At 37.0% G+C, this 21,457-nt stretch overlaps 1 pseudogene; it reads left to right on the top strand.

The window, feature by feature from the left end:
* The first annotated feature begins 1,510 nt into the window (after positions 1-1,510).
* LOC132682764 (large ribosomal subunit protein eL32 pseudogene) lies at positions 1,511-1,954 on the top strand (annotated as a pseudogene).
* Positions 1,955-21,457: the final 19,503 nt, after the last annotated feature.

Here is a 21,457-nt window from a genome sequence, read left to right as displayed (position 1 = left end):
AGCATGGAAATGATAGGATTATATTAGTCTATTAAAGAATTCAGACAATTTCAATAGTTAAAAGAATAGATTAAACAGTTTTGAGGAAGAGGAACCACACTCACAAAAGGCATAGATCTTGCAAATACTGAATGAATATTCTAAATCAATTTAAGTTCGAAAATGAGGGACTGTGTTGGAATATGGGTTTATGAATCAACTTAAGCTAGAAGTAAAGGAATGCATTTAAAAAGAGTTTGGAAAATTAGTTTGGGGCTAGATGTGAAAGAACTATACAGAGAAACTTTATTTTTTGTGGATTTTCGCACAGGATATACTTGATACAAATGAGAGAAAGATAAAGATTATTGGAAAGCTTTTGAAATAGTTCAAGAAACATATATTGAGATCTGGTCCCTGATACCAAGCAGTGAAAATGGACATTTAAGAAAGAGTTGAGTGGGGCGCCTGGGTGGCTCAGTCGGTTGAGCGCCGACTTCGGCTCAGGTCACGATCTCGCGGTCGGTGAGTTCGAGCCCCGCATCGGGCTCTGTGCTGACAGCTCAGAGCCCGGAGCCTGTTTCAGATTCTGTGTCTCCCTCTCTCTGACCCTCCCCCATTCATGCTCTGTCTCTCTCTGTCTCAAAAATAAATAAGCATTAAAAAAAAATTAAAAAAAAAAAAAAAGAAAGAGTTGAGAATCTATACTGATTTCACTGAGCATAGGAGAAGAGAGAAAAGAAGGATAGAAGGTTTTCTTAAATTTCTGGTTAATTCAACTGAAGAATAATAATTCCTTTTATAGAACCCTTATTAAATAACTTACGAGTTTTTACATTGTCACAATTGTAGCTAATTAAATACTTCTGATTTTATTTTTCTGCTTTTATTTTCTCTTCTACTGTAAGATAGCAAGCTTCCTGAAAGAGTTGGCTTTGTTTCTTAGGATCTCTGCGGCATTCCCAGCAATTAAGCCAGCATCTGGCATGTACAACTTACCTCACAAATATAAATAAATAAGTGAATAGAAATGAAACTCATGAGTATAATTCTGAAGAAGAACAAGATTTTGTGGATAACCATAGGAGTTTGGGTATTTAATATACAGAATTTAAAATATTATTAGATCATTCATACAGAGATGTGCCCATATATTTTCCTGTATTCACTGATTATTTTAAAAAATATTATTTAGCATTTGTAATATGCAAAACACTGTTTTAGACACTGGAGATAAAAACTGTGAATAAAAGAAACCTCAAAAATTTACATTCTAATGGTTATGGAATTTACATTCTAATGGTTCTGTATTCTAAATTATTTTTCCCTTTCATTTTACAATAGTATATAAAGTAAATTTTAATTTATGCCAAGATTTAAAAAAAAATATTGCTCTCATAACTTTCTTTAACTACTGCTCCATTTCTCTTTATCCCTTTATGGAAAGCTCAAAGACATTTTCTATCTGCTCTCTATAAGAGTTAGCTACTGCTGTGTAACAAACCAGACTATAACTTAGTGTCATAAAAGAGAATTTGTTTTGGGCAGCCATCTATAACTTGGCATCATGGCTGCCCTCAGATCTCTGGTGAAGCCCAAGAATGTTAAAAAGAGTACCAAGAAGTTCATCTGGCACCAGTCAGACCAATATGTCAAAATTAAGCGCAACTGGCAGAAACCCAGAGGCATTGACAATAGGGTGTGCAGAAGATTCAAGAGCCAGATCTTGATGCTCAACATTGGTTACGGGAGCAACAAGAAAACAAAGCACATGCTGCCTGGTGGCTTCCAGAAGTTCCTAGTCCACAATGTCAAGGAGCTTGAGGTGCTGCTGATGTGCAACAAATCTTACTGTGCAGAGGATGCTTATAATGTCTCCTCCAAGAACTGTAAAACCATTGTGGAAAGGGCAGCCCAGCTGACCATCAGAGTCACGAATCCCAATGCCAGACTGCACAGCGAAGAAAATGAATAGACAGACAGCTTATGTGCATATCATATTTGTGTTAATAAAACCATAAAACTAAAAAAAAAAGAATTTGTTTTTATTATAAGCCTACCATCATCTGGGCATTTTTGCTGATCTTCATTGGGCTCATTCACACTTCTTCAGTAAGCTGATAAATCTTCTGGCATATCCAGAATGGCCTTATTTGCACAAGGTACTTGAATAACAAGCCAAAGTGTGCCATACCTCTTGAGATGTATCATCAAAAGTGGCACAGTGTTGGAGCACCTGGATGTCTCAGTTAAGCAACTGACTCTTGGTTTTGGCTCAGGTTATGATCTCACGGTTTTGTGAGTTTGAGCCCCACCTCAGGCTCTGCACTGGCAGCATGGAGCCTGCTTGAGATTCTCTCTTCCTCTCTTTCTGCTCTTTCCTCCCTTGGACTGTCTCTGTGTCTCTCAAATAAAACTGAAAAAAAAAAATGGCACAATGTCACTTTTTGCCACATTCTACTGGTCAAAACAAGCCCAGAATCAAGGAGTAGAAAAGTTTCCACATATTTATGGAAAGACCTGAAAAATTACATTTCAAAGAAACATGGATTCAGGGAAAAGAATATTATAGCATTTTTCAAAAAAATCTGTCATATATTTTTATTCTGCAGAGAGTAAGACAGATTCTACATCACACAGTATGGGTTAAAGAATAGGTTTTATTGAGGAAAGGGAAACTTACAAGATTGAGTTCAGCAAAAGAAAGGAGGCAACTTTTCATCATGCACCAATCATTCCGTAGAGCCATGCAGGAACCTGACTCAGTTTTCTTGTCAACAGGATAGATCTGTGTTTCAGTGGATAAACATTATGTTCTATTTTATCTTCTGATTTAAGAAAGTTTCCTTATTTGTGGGGAAATAGACAACTTTGGTGTGATTGGATTTGAATGTTGGTTATTTGTGGAATTGTACTTGGGGCTTACAGGATGATAAAGTCCCCCTGTTGGAGAAAGTACTGACATTCTTTCAGTACAGCAGGCAACCCTGAATTAGCACAGCATATCATTTTGGGAAATTCTATGCCTTGTATCACACTCCTCCCACCCTTTCTTAGCTGAACTCATTCATGCCCACTTAATGGTCAAATCATCATTAACTTTCCCAATACCAACTCCCATGGTCCATTCCTAATCTTCATTTTAATTGGACTATGGGCATTATTTGATACAACAGGTCAATCGTTTCTCATTAAAAATACACACACACACGCACACACACACACACACACACACACACACACACACACAAAACTTTACTCACATTTTAAATCACTGCTTTCTCCAGGTTTTCCTCCTTACTAACTGGGTGTATTTTCTAAGTTTCAAATTTCCTTTTCAAATTCTGTAAATGTCGGAGACACCTGCGATCCCTCATCCAATACATGGATGCTTTGTTTACTATTTATTCCCACTGTCTTTAGAGTCCTAAAATCTCAAGGCTTTAAATACCCTCTATACTCTGACAGCTATCACATTTGTATCTCTAGACTTGACTTTCATCCAGACAAATACTAAACTGACTTTTGACATATTTACATGGATATAAAGTAGGCATCTCAAACTTAAAATCTTCAAAACAAAACTCTAAATGTTTCCCAAAATGTGTTTTCTTTCCCATCTTCATAAACAGTAGCCCCACGTATTCCAGTTGCCTGGAGAAAAAAATCCTGACTCTCACTCAAACCACATGCTCAGTAAATCAGCAAATTCAACTTGTTTAACCTTCAAAATGTACCTTGAAACCATTATTTTTAGCCACTTGTGTATTAACAGGCTGGGCCAGGCCATCCTTATCTTGTGCCTGAGTTATTGCCATCAACTTTTATCTCCTCTCCTTGCCTTGTCTTTTGTCTCCTTGATTTCAGTGTACACACAGTAAGACTATAATCAGATCATGCTACTCATCCTTGGCTCAAAATGATATGTCACTCAGAGAAAGAGTCAACATTCTTACAGTATATTTCCACCTACTATAGCCCTCTCAGCATTCACTCCTCTCCACCTGATGACTGTATTTCAGTTGCATTAGCCTGCTTGGTATTTTTTTAAACAGGATCATTCCACACATGTCTTCACCTCAGGGACTTAATATGCCTTATCCTCTCTTCTAGAAAAGTTCTTTCTCTAGGTATTCACATGTTTCACACCTTTCAAGCTTTGTAATTTTTTTCAGCAAATTTCTATACAAACTAGAAATCCTCCTCCCCAATTTCAAGTGTTCTGTCTTACATTGCTTTATTTTTCTTCAAAATTCTTATCTCCATATAATATGCGTATTTTTTCACTTGCTTATTTTTTTGTGTCACTTATTAGACTATTAACTCCCTGAGGACAGGATTATAGATTATTTTGTTCATCACAATATCACACATTACCTGACACACAGTAAATGCTCAATAAATAGTTTTTCAAGGAATGAATTGCCAAAGAATAATGTGAGACCTTGTTTAAAAAGTATATTACACTCCTATCCAAGAAAAAGTCTTCTTTAAAATTTTTACTTTGATGGATTTGTTTACTTTGGGGTTATATACTCCATAGCTTGCTGTGCTCTAACACTGACCTTTCTCACAATTTCAGCCTTATAATTCCAACTGATTATTAAATATCCCCACCTACATGTGTCTATAAATGAATACTTCACCTTCTATTTCAAGGAGCTATGGAATCTATTTTTATGCTAATGTCATCATCATTCTCACATTTCAAAATATTATTTACCCTCATCTTAGTGTATTATTTATGTGACTTTCTTTCAATTTATACTTAAAATTTCATAAGGGCAATGCATATCAAATTCCTTTTGGCTTGCTTCAGAATTCTCAGCATATTGACTTACAGAGAGAATATACTCAATAAATATTTATGGAACACACAATATTATAGATAAATTATGAATTCCTACTATAGATAGTTTATCTGGTTTTGTATACACATCATTACAGAAACTAAACTAACAAAGTACTATATTGCAAAGGGAACCAATGAATATATAAATATATAACAGATTCGAAGAGATAAAATATCTCAAATTCCTGATTAAGTGAAATCATGTTAACTTCTCTATTCTCCCCCTTTTAATTCTATATGACTATGAAATCTGGCCACAAATGCTATATCGTCTCTTATGTCTTGACTAGACAAATAGGTGGGCTTCTTTTACTCAGACCAGAGTCAACTCACAGACTTGGAACTGACAGTGGTATGAGAGCCTCTTTTAAAAATCCTCTCAATCCATAGTAATATTAAACTAAACTCCTGCAATTCTAGTGGCGCAAAGTCCAAGCAGAGTATAACAGCCTTTTGGAAGCCAGCTCATGAACATCATAGCTAAATAAAATGACCCTCACCCATACCTGGAATGAAGCTATCCTGGACTTTGACCTTAGGTGTCCTGAGGGACAGATCTGAAAGTGAAGGTGCCTCTGAAGCTGACTTTGTTCTCCAGACTCTCCTTAAAAAGAGAAAGCATGCCAAAATTTAGCCACCTGTGGGTGCCAGAATAGTGGAAGCTCCACTGAATGATAGCGTTAAGCCAAATCAGCAAATTGTAACCTAATCAATGCATAGCTATCTACATCCTCTTTAGGAGTAGAATGAGTCTAGAGTAACAGGAATGGTGACTTTCTATTAATATACATGCTCAAGGGTGTCTGCGTGGCTCATTCGGTTGAGCGTCTGACTTCAGCTCAGGTCATGATCTCACAGTTCGTTGGTTCTAGCCCCACATCAGGCTCTGTGCTGACCGCTTGCTCAGAGCCTAAAGCCTGCTTTGGACTCTGTGTCTCCTTCTCTCTCTGCCCCTCCCCCACTCGTGCTTTGTCTCACTCTGTTTCTCAAAAATAAATGTAAAAAAAAATTTTTTTAAATATACATTATCAAATTGAGTTTTCATCTTAGACTTACTGAGACTAAACTATTTTTTTCATTACTTTCTTCATATGCATTATTTTATTTATCCCTCATTATAAACCTATGGAATAGCTATTCCTCTAATTACATGTTTATTTTTTCACGTATGTGGTAAGTGCTATAGCCAGTGCTCCGTCCCGTGTCTGACAAACTCTGCAGGTTTTGCTACCAACCACTACTGCATATGTTGGGAGGAGTAGTTGAAATAGCGTAGCCAATTATTTCTTCAGTCAACAAATATTTTCTAATATTCAGGGTATTTTAATCAGTATGCCAGATCTACATATAAAATGTTGTTCTTGACCTCTGGAAGTTTGCAATCTATTAAAGAAGATATGTGATTCTTCCTTTTTTTTTAATGACTGCTTTCCTCTAACACATTTAAATATTTGAAAACAATTTGTTCTCCTGAGTGGCTTACTATTCCTTTCCCCAATCTACAAATTTGATTACCCTGTGGATTTACTTGGCAAGTTATGTTTTTCACAGATGGCATAGCTGCTTTCAAATGATCACAAATTCTTATTTGAGTAGTTCAGATGAATGAGGTATTATTTTAATGTGAAGAGTTGAATTTGGAGCTTAGAAGAAAATGTGTGTGTATATGTGCACAAATGTATGTTACTAAGTAATTTAATAGGGTCTCATAAATTCAACCTTAAGTTATATACTGAAGATTTCCAAATATTTATTATTAACCCTTCCTGTCACCTAGATTCTAATTATATTCCTAGATAAATACATTGGTATAGATGTCCTATGATACTCCATTTCAGCAGGTCTTAAATTAATTTTATTTCCTTTCCATGTGTACTTTTCCTTGACTTTTCTATTTCTGCCATACTTCTTTCTGACATATAAAATCAAACATATGTTCATCCAAATCAATCTTTCACTTTTTACCTGATTTTACATACAAACCAGTCAAAACCCTCCCTCCTCAGACTCCCTTGCTCTATTCTTATGCCAACCCTTCACAGCCTCATCTTGTCCAATGCCAAAAATGAACGCTTCTAAAATAATATCACATTACCAATATCTTGCTTAAATGTTTCAGTGACACCCTATTGCTTATGTTGAAAAGTATAAATTCTCAATAGATTACTGAAGTTCCTCCCTGTCTCCCCTTTGTCTGTTTTAGAAACACACTATCCTATCCTCCTAGATACAATCTACCCTACAAGTAAATGAATGACTTGCATTTCTTTTGACATCTTTTGGGTTTCATCAATTCTGACTAATGATATGCGTCTACTTATGATATTATGTCTGACTCTCAAACTCTCATCCTTCAAAGCCCAACCCAAATCATGTGAAATATAAAGGTATGAACTATCTCTTCCCAGAACCCCATAGTACTTAGTGGTAACAGTACTCTTGTACTGTAAAACATGCTGCCTTATATTACAGTAATTTCTGAACACATCTCCATTATTTTACTGTAAGTTCATTATAAACTTTTATATCCTTCCCAGTGTCCAACTGAGAATTTTACATCTAGTAGGTATAATAAATATACAATAAAAATACATCATACGGGTGCCTGGTTGGCTCAGTCAGTTAAGTGTGCATCTCTTGATTTGGGCTCAGGTCATGATCTCATGGTCACAAGATTGAGCCCTGCATATGGCTCCATGCTTAGCTTGGGACTCTGTCTCTCTGTCTGTATCCCTTCTCTCTCTCTCTCTCTCTCTCTCTCTCTCTCTCTCTCTCCCTCTCCCTCTCCCTCCCTCCCTCCCTCCCTCCCTCCCTCTCTCTCTCTCTCTCTCTCCCTTTCAAAATAAATAAACATTTAAAAATAATACACATTGTATGCAATGATGATGGTGGTTAAAATGTAACTTCTTTGTTGAGAAATGAACTCTAGCTCTGCTGATCCAACACTAAATTATGTCAAGCAATGAGTCCTGCAAAATGATTCTTAATGAGGATCAGCCTGCAGTAAAGTTCTACATGAAACTGTTAATGACCTCTCATGTGTGCATATTAGGGGGAAAAAATGATTCTAATAACTTCACTACAACATGACATTTGGAGTGGAAAAGTAAACCATAATGTTTACACTCTCTCAAGAAAAAAAAAGTGAGAAAAGCTCTTATCTTCACAAAAGCAGCAATCTGTGAGGGAAGCAGTAGGCAAGAATGAAAGCTACCCAGCAACCTACTGGGCTGGTAGGAACCTAGGTACCAATCACCTAATGTGATTAGAAGGAGACTGTCTCTCCAATGCCTTGGGTGAGAGCTAGTATCCAAAAGATGATACATCAAAAAGGAAGAAAATATATTTTCTAGTCAGATTCTCAAAACGAAATCTCTTTCCCTAATTTCTGCATAATTAATAGAGAACTGCAGATTAAAAAAATATATCCTCTGTTTTAGTGAAATATCTGATGGATGTACAAATAGGCAGTGACATAAACCCTAATGATTAGACATCAAAAATCAATAAACTAAGGCAGAGAAGGAAGATGACTTACCATGACCAAGCATACATCTAATACTCAAAATTATAATGTAACACACACTGTCAAATAGGTAATAAGTATTAGCTAATATTTGACACCTTTCTTCAAGACCCGTGTTCTTTTATCAGGGGAGAGGTGCTTGGTTTGGTTTTTACTTCAAAATTCTTCTAAATTTTGCCATAAATATGTGTTGAGAAAGATACTGGCCTTGAAATGGGATCATGGGCATAAATGCAACTGCCTATTTTAAGGGAAAGAAAGTGTAAGTTGGAACTCTCTGATATGAAGGTCTAGTCATGCACTGTACCCCATATCAGACTACTCACAGATCTTTGTGTCTTTTTTTCATTTTCTGTAAAAAAATAAATATAGTAAAATGTGTTCTACTTCATAAAATATATGAAGGATTAATTTGGATTGAATTAGCAATGTCATTGGTGGTGATAGGAAACAATCACGGAAGGGGAAAGCCTGCTGGGTGTACCGTTAGCATGAGAGCTTGAGGTCTGAAGAAGTAAAAGTTAGGGATTCTCCAGGAACAATGCACTGATTGTGCTAAGGAATTCATTACTAATTTCTTCCATACATCTAGTTCTTCCTACTCAAAAGTGAAGTTTAATTAAAGGGTACATAGGAAAAAATTGTGCTATAGTGGAAAACTGCATTGTTTAGATATCAGAGGATACTCCTCAGGAATGTCTGCCTACAAGACAGCATAATGGTTTGCTTTATTTATTGTGAAATCATTACAATAGGTTCAGCTAACATCCATTGTCTCATATAGATACAATAAAAAGAAAAGGAAAAAAAGAAAAATTATCCTTGTGATGAAAACTTTTAGGATATACTCTTAACATTTTTCTTGTACGTCATATAAAAATGTTAACTGTACTCATCATGTCTACCTTACATCTCTAGTACTTATTTATCTTATACCTGGAAGTCTGTATCTTTGGATCACCTTCCTTCAATTCCTCCTCCCTTCCACACACACTCTGCTCCTGGTAGGCACAAGTCTGATCTCTTTTTCAATGAAGTTTTTTGTTGCTCATTTGTTTTTAGATTCTATATATGAGAGCATACAGTATTGTCTTTCTTTGACTTATTTTACTTAATGTAATGGTAAGGTAAGGTCCATCCGTGCTGTCACAAATGGCAGGATTTCCTTGTTTGTTTTTATGGCTGAATAAAATTTCATGTGTGTGTGTGTGTGTGTGTGTGTGTGTATACATATACATATGTGTATATATATATCCATTCACCAATGGACACTTAGGTTCTTTCTATGTCTTGGCTGTTGTAAATAATGCTGCTATGAACATGACAGAGTAGATACCTTATAAGTTAGTGTTTTCATTTTCTTTGGATTTATTTCCAGAAGTGGACTTGCTGGGTCATACAGTAATTTTATTTTTAATTTTTTCAGACTCTTCCATACTGTTTTACATAGTGGCTGTACCAATTTATATCCCTACCAACAATACACAAGTGTTCCCTTTTCTCCACATCCATGCCAGCATTTATCTCTTATTTTTTGATGACTATTCTAATAGGCATGAAGAAATAGCTCATTGTGGTTTTAATTTGCATTTCCCTAAAGACTAGTGATGTTGAGCATCTATTCATGCACCTGTTGGCCTTCTGCATGTCTTCTTTAGAGAAACGCCTATTGAGGTCATTTGCCCATTTTTAAATTGGATTTCTTTTTGCTATTGAGTTGTAGAAGTTCTTTATATGTTTTGAAATATTAACCCCTTATCAGATGTATGGTTTATAAATATTTTTTCCTGTTCCAGAGGTTGTCTTTTCACTTTGTTAGTTTCTTTTGTGGTGCAGAAGTTTTGTTTTGTTTTGTTTTGTTTTTAGTTTGCTGTAGTCCTAATGAAGGTTTGTAATCCCTTTAGGACCTTCCCAGCTGTAATCTGAAACTGGCCCCCATTCTCAGAGGGCAGGGAGAAACCAAAGAGGCAGACCATTCCAGATTGATAGTTGGCAAGTTTAACAAGCAAAGGGAATTTACACACAAGGCTTGTCTTGTGTGGCAGCAATACAAGTGGATTCCCCCTCCCACTCACACTAAAAGTTTATAAAGAGGCCATAACTGGGTTTAGTCATGTACACAATCCAGATACTCTCAACAGTGTATCATTATCTCAAGGCTCTGTCCTTAGGGTAGCCCCTGGAAATGGGAAAGGCATGCAGAACCCATATTCCAAAGACAGGGGAAGGGCAAAGAGCCTTTGCCCATGTCCATCTCACCCATCAACCAGTGGTCATGTGTTCTTGATAATTTCTTCCTACACCCACTTGTTTATTTTTTATATTGTTGTTTGTGTTTTAGGTGTCATTAAGAAAAAACATTACTGAGATTCATGTCAAAGAGCTTTATTCCTATGTTTTCTTCTACAATTTCATGTTTCCAGATCTTACATTTAAGTCCTTAATTTATTTTGAGTGAATTTTTATGAGTGTTGTAAGATACGGGCCCAGTTTCATTCTTTTACATATGATTATTCAGTTATCCCAGCATCATTGATTGAAGAGACTGTTTATCTCCATTTAATTTTTTGGCCTCTTGTCAAATATTAGTTAACCATTCTTGTTTGAGATTATTTCTGGACTCTTGATTTTGATCCATTGGCCGATTTTTATGAAAGTACCATATGTCTTTATTACAATAGCTTTATAGTATAGCTTGAAATCAGGAAGTGTGATACCTTCTACTTTGTTGTTTCTTAGGATTTCTTTAGCTATTTGGGGCCTTTTGTGGTTCCATACAATTTTATTTACTTATTTGATGTTTATATTTCTTTATTTTCACCTTTATTGAGGTTTGCTGGACAAATACAAATAGTATATATTTAAGGTATACAATGTGATGTTTTGATACACAAATAATTGTTAAATAATTACCACAATCAGGCTAATTAACATATCTAGTTATCTCCTCACATAGTTTTGTCTTTGTGTGGAGGAGAACATTTATGATGAACTCTCTTGGCAAAGTTTGAGTACACAATACAGTGTAATTAACTATAGTCACCATGCTGTACATTAGATCTCAAAACCTTATTCATCTCTGATAGCTGAGGCTTTGTTATTTTTTATTATATTTTTCAAATTTTATTTAAATTCTAGCTAGTTAACATATAGTATAATATGGTTTCAGAAGTAACATTTAGTGATTCATCACTTACATACAAAACCAGTGCTCAACACAAGTGTGCTCCTTAATACCCATCTCTCATTTAGCCCACTCCCCACTGACCTCCCCCCATCAACCCTGAGTTTATTCTTTATAGTTAAGAGTCTCTTGGGGCACGTGGACGGCTCAGTCGGTTAAACGTTGAACTTCAGCTCAGGTCACAATCTCACAGTTTGTGGGTTTCAGCCCCACTTCAGGCTCTATGCTGATAGCTCAGAGCCTGGAACATGCTTCATATTCTATGTCTCCTTCTCTTTCTGCCCTCCTCTACTTGCACTCTGTCTCAAAAACAAAACATTAAAAAAAAAAGAATCTCATGGTTTGCTTTGTTCTGTTTTTTCCCCTCTACTATATTCATCTATTTGTTTCTTAAAATCCACATATGAGTGAAATCATATGGTATTTGTCTTTCTCTGACTGATTTTTCTTAATATGATACACTCTAGCTCCATCCACATCATTGCAAATGGCAAGGTTTCATTCTTTTTGATGGCTGAATAATATCCCATTGTGTAGATACCATGTGTTCTTCATCCATTCATCAGTCAGAGGACATTTGGGCTTTCTATAATTTGGCTATGGTTGATAATGCTGCTATGAACATCAGAGTGCCTCTGCCCCTTCAAATCAATATATTTTTGTATCCTTTGGGTAAAAACCTAGTAGTGCAAATGTGAGGTTGTAGGGTAGTTTTATTTTTAACTTTTTGAGAAACCTCCATACTGTTTTCCAGATTGGCTGCACCATTTTACAATCCTACCAACAGTGTAAGAGGGTTCCCTTTTCTCTACATCCTTGCTAACATCTGTGTTTCCTGTGTTGTTAATTTTAGCCATTCTGAAAAGTGTGAAGTGGTACTTCATCTTGGTTTTGATTTATATTCCCCTGATCATGAGTGTCTATTAGCCATCTAAATGTCTTCTTTGGATGTCTTCTATGCATGTCTTCTGTCCAATTTTTAACTGAATTAATTCATTTTTAGGGTGTTGAGTCTGATAAATTCTGTATAGATTTTGGATACTAATCATTTATCAGATATGTCATTTACAAATATCTTCTCCCATTCTGTAGCCTTCCTTTTCATTTTATTGAGTATTTTATTCCCTTTAGAAGCTTTTTATCTTGATGAAGTCCCAATAATTCATTTTTGCTTTTGTTTCGTTTGCCTCTGGAGTCATGTCTAGTAAGAAGCTGCTACAGCTGAAGTCAAAGATGTTACCGCCTATGTTCTCCTCTAGGATTTTGATGGTTTCCTGTCTCATATTTAGGTCTTTCATCCATTTTTAGTTCATTTTTATGTGTAATGTAAGAAAGTGGTCCAGTATTATTCTTCATGTTGCTGTCCAGTTTTCCCAACACTGTTTGTTGAAGAGAATTTTTTCCATTGGATATTTTTTCCTGCTTTGTGGAAGATGAGTTGACGATATAGTTGTGGGTCCATATCTGGGTTTTCTATTCTATTCCATTGATCAATGTGTCTGTTTTTGTGACATTACCATACACTATCTTGATAACTATAACTTTGTAATATAGCTTGAAGTCTGGAATTTTGATGCCTCCAGCCTTGTTTTCTTTATCAAGATTTTTTTGGCTATTTAGGGGGTTTTGTGGTTCCATACAAATTTTAGGATTGTTTGTTCTAGGCCTATGAAAAATGCTGGTGATATTTTGTTTTTAAAGTTTATTTTGAGAGAGAGACTGAGAGAGAGGGCATGCCTGTGTGAGCAGGGGAGGGAGAGAGAAAGAGGGAGAGAGAGAATCCCAAGTAGGCCATGCACTATCAGTGCAGAGCTAATGCAGGGCTCAAACCCACAAACCATGAGATCATGACCTGGGCTTAAACCAAGTGTTGGGTAGTTAACCACCTGAGTTACCCAGGTACCCCGCTGGTGGTATTTTGATAGGGATTGCCTTAATTGTGTAAGTTGCTTTGGGTAAATAGACATTTTAACAATATTTGTTCTTCCAACCTATGAACATGGATGTTTTTCTATTTCTTTGTGTCATCTTCAATTTATTTCATAAGCTTTCCATAGTTTTCAGTGTATAGATCTTTTACCTCTTTGGTTAGGTTTATTTCTAGGTATCTTATGGTTTTTGGTATAGTTGTAAACAGGATTAGTTCCATGATTTCTTTTTGTTTCTTCATTAGTGTGTAGAAATGAAACAAATTTCTGTACTTTGATTTTATATTATGCAATTGCTGAATTCATGTATGGGTTCTAGTAATATTTTGTGTTATTTTTCTTTTTTTATTTATATGAAACTTATTGTCATATTAGTTTCCATACAACACCCAGTGCTCATCCCAACAGGGGCCCTCCTCAATGCCCATCACCCATCCTCCCCTCCCTCCCAACCCTATCAACCCTCAGTTTATTCTCAGTTTTTAAGAGTCTCTTATGCTTTGGCTCCCTCCCTGTCCAACTTTCTTTTTCCCTTCCCCTCCCCCATGGTCTTCTGTTAAGTTTCTCAAGATCCACATAAGAGTGAAAGCATATGGTATCTGTTTTTCTCTGTATGACTTATTTCACTTAGCATAACACTCTCCAGTTCCATCCACATTGCTACAAAAGGCCATATTTCATTCTTTCTCATTGCCACATAGTATTCCACTGTATATATAAACCACAATTTCTTTATCCATTCATCAGTTGATGGACAGTTAGGCTCTTTCCATAATTTGGCTATTGTTGAAAGTACTGCTAAAAACATTGGGGTACAAGTGCCCCTATGCATCAGCACTCCTGTATCCCTTGGGTAAATTCCTAGCAGTGCTATTGCTGGGTCATATGGTAGGTCTATTTTTAATTTTTTGAGGAACCTCCACACTGTTTTCCAGGGTGGCTGCACCAATTTGCATTCCCACCAACAGTGCAAGAGGGTTCCCGTTTCTCCACATCCTCTCCAACATCTATAGTTTCCTGATTTGTTCATTTTGGCCACTCTGAACAGTGTGAGGTGATATCTGAGTGTGGTTTTGATTTGTATTTCCCTGATGAAGAGTGACATTGAGCATCTTTTCATGTTCCTGTTGGCCATCTGGATGTCTTCTTTAGAGAAGTGTCTATTCATGTTTTCTGCCCATTTCTTCACTGGATTATTTGTTTTTCGGGTGTGGAGTTTGGTGAGCTCTTTATAGATTTTGGATACTAGCCCTTTGTCCTATATGTCATTTGTAAATATCTTTTCCCATTCCGTTGGTTGCCTTTTAGTTGTGTTGGTTGTTTCCTTTGCAGTGCAGAAGCTTTTTATCTTCATGAGGTCCCAATAGTTCATTTTTGCTTTTAATTCCCTTGCCTTTGGAGATGTGTCAACTAAGACAAGTAAGACAAGCTGTGGCTGAGGTCAGAGAGGTTTTTTCCTGCTTTCTCCTCTAGGGTTTTGATGGTTTCCTGTCTCACATTCAGGTCCTTTATCCATTTTGAGTTTATTTTTGTGAATGGTGTAAAAAAGTGGTCTAGTTTCATTCTTCTGCATGTTGCTGCCAAGTTCTCCCAGCACCATTTGTTAAAGAGACTGCCTTTTTTCCATTGGATATTCTTTCCTGCTTTGTCAAAGGTTAGTTGGCTATACTTTTCTGGGTCCAATTCTGGAGTCTCTATTCTATTCCATTGGTCTATGTGTCTGTTTTTGTGCCAATACCATGCTGTCTTGATGATTACAGCTTTGTAGTAGAAGCTAAAGTCTGGGATTGTGATACCTCCTGCTTTGGTCTTCTGCTTCAATATTACTTTGGCTATTCGGGGTCTTTTGTGGTGCCATAAAAATTTTAGGATTGCTTGTTCTAGGTTCAAGAAGAATGCTGGTGCAATTTTGATTGGGATTGCATTGAATGTGTAGATAGCTTTGGGTAGTATTGACATTTTAACAATATTTATTTTTCCAATCCATGAGCACAAAGTGTTTTTCCATTTCTTTGTATCTTCTTTAATTTCCTTCATAAGCTTCTGTAGTTTTCAGCATACAGATCTTTTACATCTTTGGTTAGGTTTATTCCTAGGTATTTTATGATTCTTGGTGCAATTGTGAATGGGATCAATTTCTTTATTTGTCTTTCTGTTGCTTCATTATTAGTGTATAAGAATGCAACTGATTTCTGTACATTGATGTTGTACCCTGTGACTTTGCTGAATTCATGTATCAATTCAAGCAGACTTTTGGTGGAGTCTATCAGATTTTCCATATATAATATCATGTCATCTGCAAAAAGTGAAAGCTTAACTTCATCTTTGCCAATTTTGATGCCTTTGATTTCCTTTTGTTGTCTAATTGCTGATGCTAGCACTTCCAACACTATCTTAAACACCAGCGGTAAGAGTGGACATCCCTGTCATGTTCCTGATCTCAGGGAAAAAGCTCAGTTTTTCCCCATTGAGGATGATATTCACTGTGGGCGTTTCATAAATGGCCTTTATGATGTTAAGTGTGTTCCTTCTGTCCTGAGTTTCTTGAGCATTTTTATTAAGAAAGGATGCTGAATTTTGTCAAATGCTTTTTCTACATCGATTGACAGGATCATATGGTTCTTATCTTTTCTTTTATTAATGTGATGTGTCACATTGATTGATTTGCGAATGTTGAACCAGTCCTGCAGCCCAGGAATAAATCCCACTTGATCATGGTGAATAATTCTTTTTATATGCTGTTGAATTTGATTTGCTAGTATCTTATTGAGAATTTTTGCATCCATATTCATCAGGGATATTAGCCAATAGGCCTCTTTTTTTGCTGGGGCTCTGTCTGCTTTGGGAATCAAAGTAATGCTGGCTTCATAGAATGAGTCTGGAAGTTTTGCTTCCCTTTCCATTTTTTGGAATAGCTTGAGAAGGATAGGTATTATCTCTGCTTTAAACGTCTGGTAGAACTCCCCTGGGAAGCCATCTGGTCCTGGACTCTTATTTGTTCAGAGATTTTTGATAACTGATTCAATTTCTTCACTGGTTATAGGTTTGCTCAAGTTTTCTATTTCTTCCTGTTTGAGTTTTGGAAGTGTGTGGGTGCTTAGGAATTTGCCCATTTCTTCCAGGTTGTCCAGTTTTTTGGCATATAATCTTTCATAGTATTCCCTGATAATTACTTGTATTTCTGAGGGATTGGTTATAATAATTCCATTTTCATTCATGATTTTATCTATTTGGGTTATCTCCCTTTTCTGTTTTTCTTTTGAGAAGCCTGGCTAGAGGTTTATCAGTTTTGTTTATTTTATCAAAAACCCAACTCTTGGTTTTATTGATCTGCTCTCCAGTTTTTTTAGATTCTATATTGTTTATTTCTGCTCTGATCTTTATTATTTCTCTTCTTCTGCTTGGTTTTGGGTGTCTTTGCTGTTCTGCTTCTATTTCCTTTAGGTGTGCTGTCAGATTTTGTATTTGGGATTTTTCTTGTTTCTTGAGATAGGCCTGGATTGCAATGTATTTTCCTCTCAGGACTGCCTTCACTGCATCCCAAAGCGTTTGGGTTGTTGTATTTTTATTTTCATTTGTTTCCATATATCTTTTTTATTTTCTTCTCTAATTGCCTGGCTGACCCATTCATTCTTTAGTAGGGTGTTCTTTAACCTCCATGCTTTTGGAGGTTTTCCAGACTTTTTCCTGTGGTTGATTTCAAGCTTCATAGCATTGTGGTCTGAAAGTATGCATGGTATGATCTCAATTCTTGTATACTTATGAAGGGCTGTTTTGTGACCCAGTATGTGATCTATCTTGGAGGATGTTCCATGTGCACTTGAGAAGAAAGTATATTGTGTTGCTCTGGGATGCAGAGATCTAAATATATCTGTCAAGCCCATCTGATCCAATGTATCATTCAGGGCCCTTGTTTCTTTATTGATCCTGTGTCTGGGTGATCTATCCATTTTTGTAAGTGGGGTATTAATGTCCCCTGCAATTACCACATTCTTATCAATAAGGTTGCTTATGTTTGTGATTAATTGTTTTATATATTTGGGGGCTCCGGTATTCGGCGCATAGACATTTATAATTGTTAGCTCTTCCTGATGGATAGACCCTGTAATTATTATATAATGCCCTTCTTCATCTCTTGTTACAGCCTTTGATTTAAAGTCTAGCTTGTCTGATGTAAGTATAGCTATTCCAGCTTTCTTTTGACTTCTAGTAGCATGATAGATAGTTCTCCATCCCCTCACTTTCAATCTGAAGGTGTCCTCAGGTCTAAAATGAGTCTCTTGTAGACAGCAAATAGATGGGTATTGTTTTTTTTAACCATTATGATACCCTATGTCTTTTGGTTGGAGCATTTAGTCCATTTACATTAGGTGTTATTATTGAAAGATATGGATATAGAGTCATTGTGATGTCTGTAGGTTTCATGCTTGTAGTGATGTCTCTGGTACTTTGTGGTCCTTGCACCATTTCACTCACAGAATCCCCCTTAGGATCTCTTGTAGGGCTGGTTTAGTGGTGATGAATTCCTTCAGTTTTTGTTTGTTTGGGAAGACCTTTATCTCTCCTTCTATTCTGAATGACAGACTTGATGGATAAAGGATTCTTGGCAGAATATTTTTTTCTGCTCATCACATTGAAGATTTCCTTTCTGGCCTGCCAAGTTTCAGTAGATAGGTCTGCCACTAGTCTTATGTGTCTATCTTTGTAAGTTAGTGCCTGTTTATCCCTAGCTACTTTCAGAATTTTCTCTTTATCCTTATATTTTGCCAGTTTCACTATGATATGTCGTGCAGAAGATAGATTCAAGTTACGTCTGAAGGGAGTTCTCTGTGTCTCTTGGATTTCAACGCCTTTTTCCTTCCCCAGATCAGGGAAGTTCTTAGCTATGATTTGTTCAAGTACACCTTCAGCCCCTTTCTCTCTCTTCCTCTTCTTCTGGAATTTGTTCTGTTTGATTGCATCACTGAGTTCTCTAGTTCTCCCCTCATACTCCTGGATTTTTTTATCTCTTTTTTTCTCAGCTTCCTCTTTTCCCATAATTTTATCTTCTAATTTACCTATTATCTCCTCTGCCTCTTCAATCCGTGCTATGGCTGCCTCCATTTTATTTTGCACCTCATTTATAGCATGTTTTAGCTTCATGACTATTTCTTAGTCCCTTAATCTCTGTAGCAATAGATTCTCTGCTGTCCTCTATGCTTTTTTTCAAGCCCAGAGATTAATTTTATGACTATCATTCTAAATTCTTGTTCCATAATATAATGGATGGAGATATATATATATATCTATATATATATACCTATAGATATATAGATATATATATATCTTAAATCATTTTTTTTTTATTTTTTTTAACGTTTATTTATTTTTGAGACCGAGACAGAGCATGAACAGGGGAGGGTCAGAGAGAGAGGGAGACACAGAACCCGAAACAGGCTCCAGGCTCTGCGCGGTCAGCACAGAGCCCGACGCGGGGCTCGAACTCATGGACAGCGAGATCATGACCTGAGCTGAAGTCGGCCGCCCAACTGACTGAGCCACCCAGGCACCCCTATCTTAAATAATTTTTGATCAATTCATTAGCTGTCACTACTTCCTAGAGTTTCTTTTGAGGAGAATTCTTCCGTTTCATCATTTTGGGTAGTCCCTGCAGTGGCTCCAAACTGCACTTCCCCTGTGCTGTCTGGAGTAATTTGTTTTGGTGGGCAGGGCTGCAGTCAGAACTGATGTGTGCCCCAGCCCCCCCCTGGGGCCATAGTCAGACTGGTGTGTACCTTATCTTCCCATCTCCCAGGGGCAGGACTGACTGTGGAGTGGTGTGACCCCTGTCTGGGCTACTTGCACACTGCCAGGTTTGTGGTGCTGCTTCGATGGGATCTGGTGTATTAGCCAGGGTCGATCTGCAAGGTGCACAGGGGCAGGAGGGGCAGGATTAGCTCTCTTTGCCATAGGTGGTCCCCTGCAAGAGGGTCCCTGCAACACCGGTGGAATGGATCCACAGAAGCACAGTGTTGGGTGTTTGCATGGTGCAAGCAATTTGTGTGATGGTAACTGGTTCCCTTTGGAATTTTGTCTGGGGGATGGGAGAGGGATATGGCACTTGCCAGCACCTTTTTTTCCCTGCAGAGCTGAGCTCTGTCTCCCGGGACTCAACAACTCTCCCTCCCGGTGTCCTCTCGCCCTCCCTGCTCTCTGAGAGCAGAGCTGTTGACTTTTAACATTCCACATGTTAAGTCCTGCTGGCTGTCAGAACTCATGCAGTCCAGCCTCTCTGTTTTTGCAAGGTAGACTTCAGGAGCTCTGCCTTTCACGGTGGGCTGCCCCTCCACCATCCCTGCTCCCTCCCGCCAGTCTGTGTAGCACTCACCGCCTCTCTGCCCTTCCTACCCTCTTCGATAGTCCTCTTGTCTACACTTGGCTCTGGAGAGTCCGTTCTGCTAGTCTTCTGGCGGTTTTCTGGGTTATTTAGGCAGATATGGGTGGAATCTAAGTGATCAGCAGGACGAGGTGAGCCCAGCATCCTCCTATGCCACCATCTTCCTGCTTGTTGTAGTCTTTTGGGTTTTCCTCATAGAGTATTATTTAATCTGCAAATAGTGAACCTTTGACTTCTTCCTTGCCAATTTATTTCTTTTTGTTCTCTGATTGCTATGGCTAGAATTTCCATTACTGTGTTAAATAACAATGGTGAGAGTGGACATCCCTAACTTGTTCTGACTGCAAAAGTAAAGCTCTCAGTTTTCCCTATTGAGGATGATATTAACTGTGAGTCTTACATATATGACCTTTATGATGTTGAGGTATGTTCCCTCTATCCTTACTTTGCTGAGGGCTTTTACCAAGAGTGGATGCTGTATTTTGTCAAATGCTTTTTCTGCATATATTGAGAAGATCATATGGTTCTTATCCTTTCTTTTATTAATGTGGTATATTACATTGATTTGCAAATATTGAACCAGCCCTGCATACCAGGAATAAATCCCATTTGTGAATAATTCTTTTAATGTACTGTTGGATTCAATTTGCTAGTATCATCTTGAGAATTTTTGCACCCATGTTCCATAGGGATATTTCCCTCTAATTCTTTTTAGTGGGATCTTTGTCTGGTTTTGCAATCAAGGTAATGCTGGCCTCATAGAATGAATTTGGAAGTTTCCCTTCCATTTTTTATTTTTTGGAATAGTTTCAGAAGAATGGGAAATAACTCTTCTTTAATTGTCTGGTAGAATTCCCCTGGGAAACCATCTGGCCCTGGACTTTTGTTTATTGGGAGATTTTTGATAACGGATTCAATTTCCTTGCTGATTATGGGTCTCTTTAAAATTTCTATTTCTTCCAGTTTCAGTTTGGTAGTTTATATATTTCTAGGAAGTTATCCATTTCCTCCAGAATGCCCAATTTGTTGGCATATAATGTTTCATAATATTCTCTTATGATTTGTATTTTTGGTGTTGTGATCTTTCCTCTTTCATGATTTTATTTATTTGGGTCCCTTTTTTCTGTTTGGTAAGTCTGGCTATGGGTTTATCAATGTTATTAATTCTTTCAAATAACATCCTCTTAGTTTTGTTGATCTGTTCTGTTTTGTCTATATTATTTATTTTTGCTCTGATCTTTATTATTTCCCTTCTTCTACCACCTTCACACCTTATTTGATGTTCCATTTCTAACTCCTTCAGGTATAACATTAGGTTATTCATTTGAGACTCTTCTTGCTTCTTGAGGTAGTCCTGTATTGCTATAAATCTAAATTCATTCTCTCTTATGACTGCCTTTGCTGCATCCCAAAGTTTCTGGACTGTTAGGTTTCCATTTTCACTTGCTTCCATGTGTTTTTAATTTCTTCTTTAATTTCCTGGTTAACTCATTCATTCTATGGATGTTCTTTAACCTCCATGCATTGGTGGTCTTTCCAATTTCTTTTCTTGTGGTTGACTTCAAGTTTCATAGTGTTTTGGTCAGAAATCATACATGGTATGACCTCATTC

Source organism: Panthera onca, chromosome C2, assembly GCF_046562875.1.
Source record: "Panthera onca isolate mPanOnc1 chromosome C2, mPanOnc1 haplotype 2, whole genome shotgun sequence".
NCBI classification, from domain to species: domain Eukaryota; kingdom Metazoa; phylum Chordata; class Mammalia; order Carnivora; family Felidae; genus Panthera; species Panthera onca.
The sequence above is the reverse complement of the archived record's forward strand: the minus strand, read 5'-3'. Positions and strand labels throughout refer to the sequence as shown.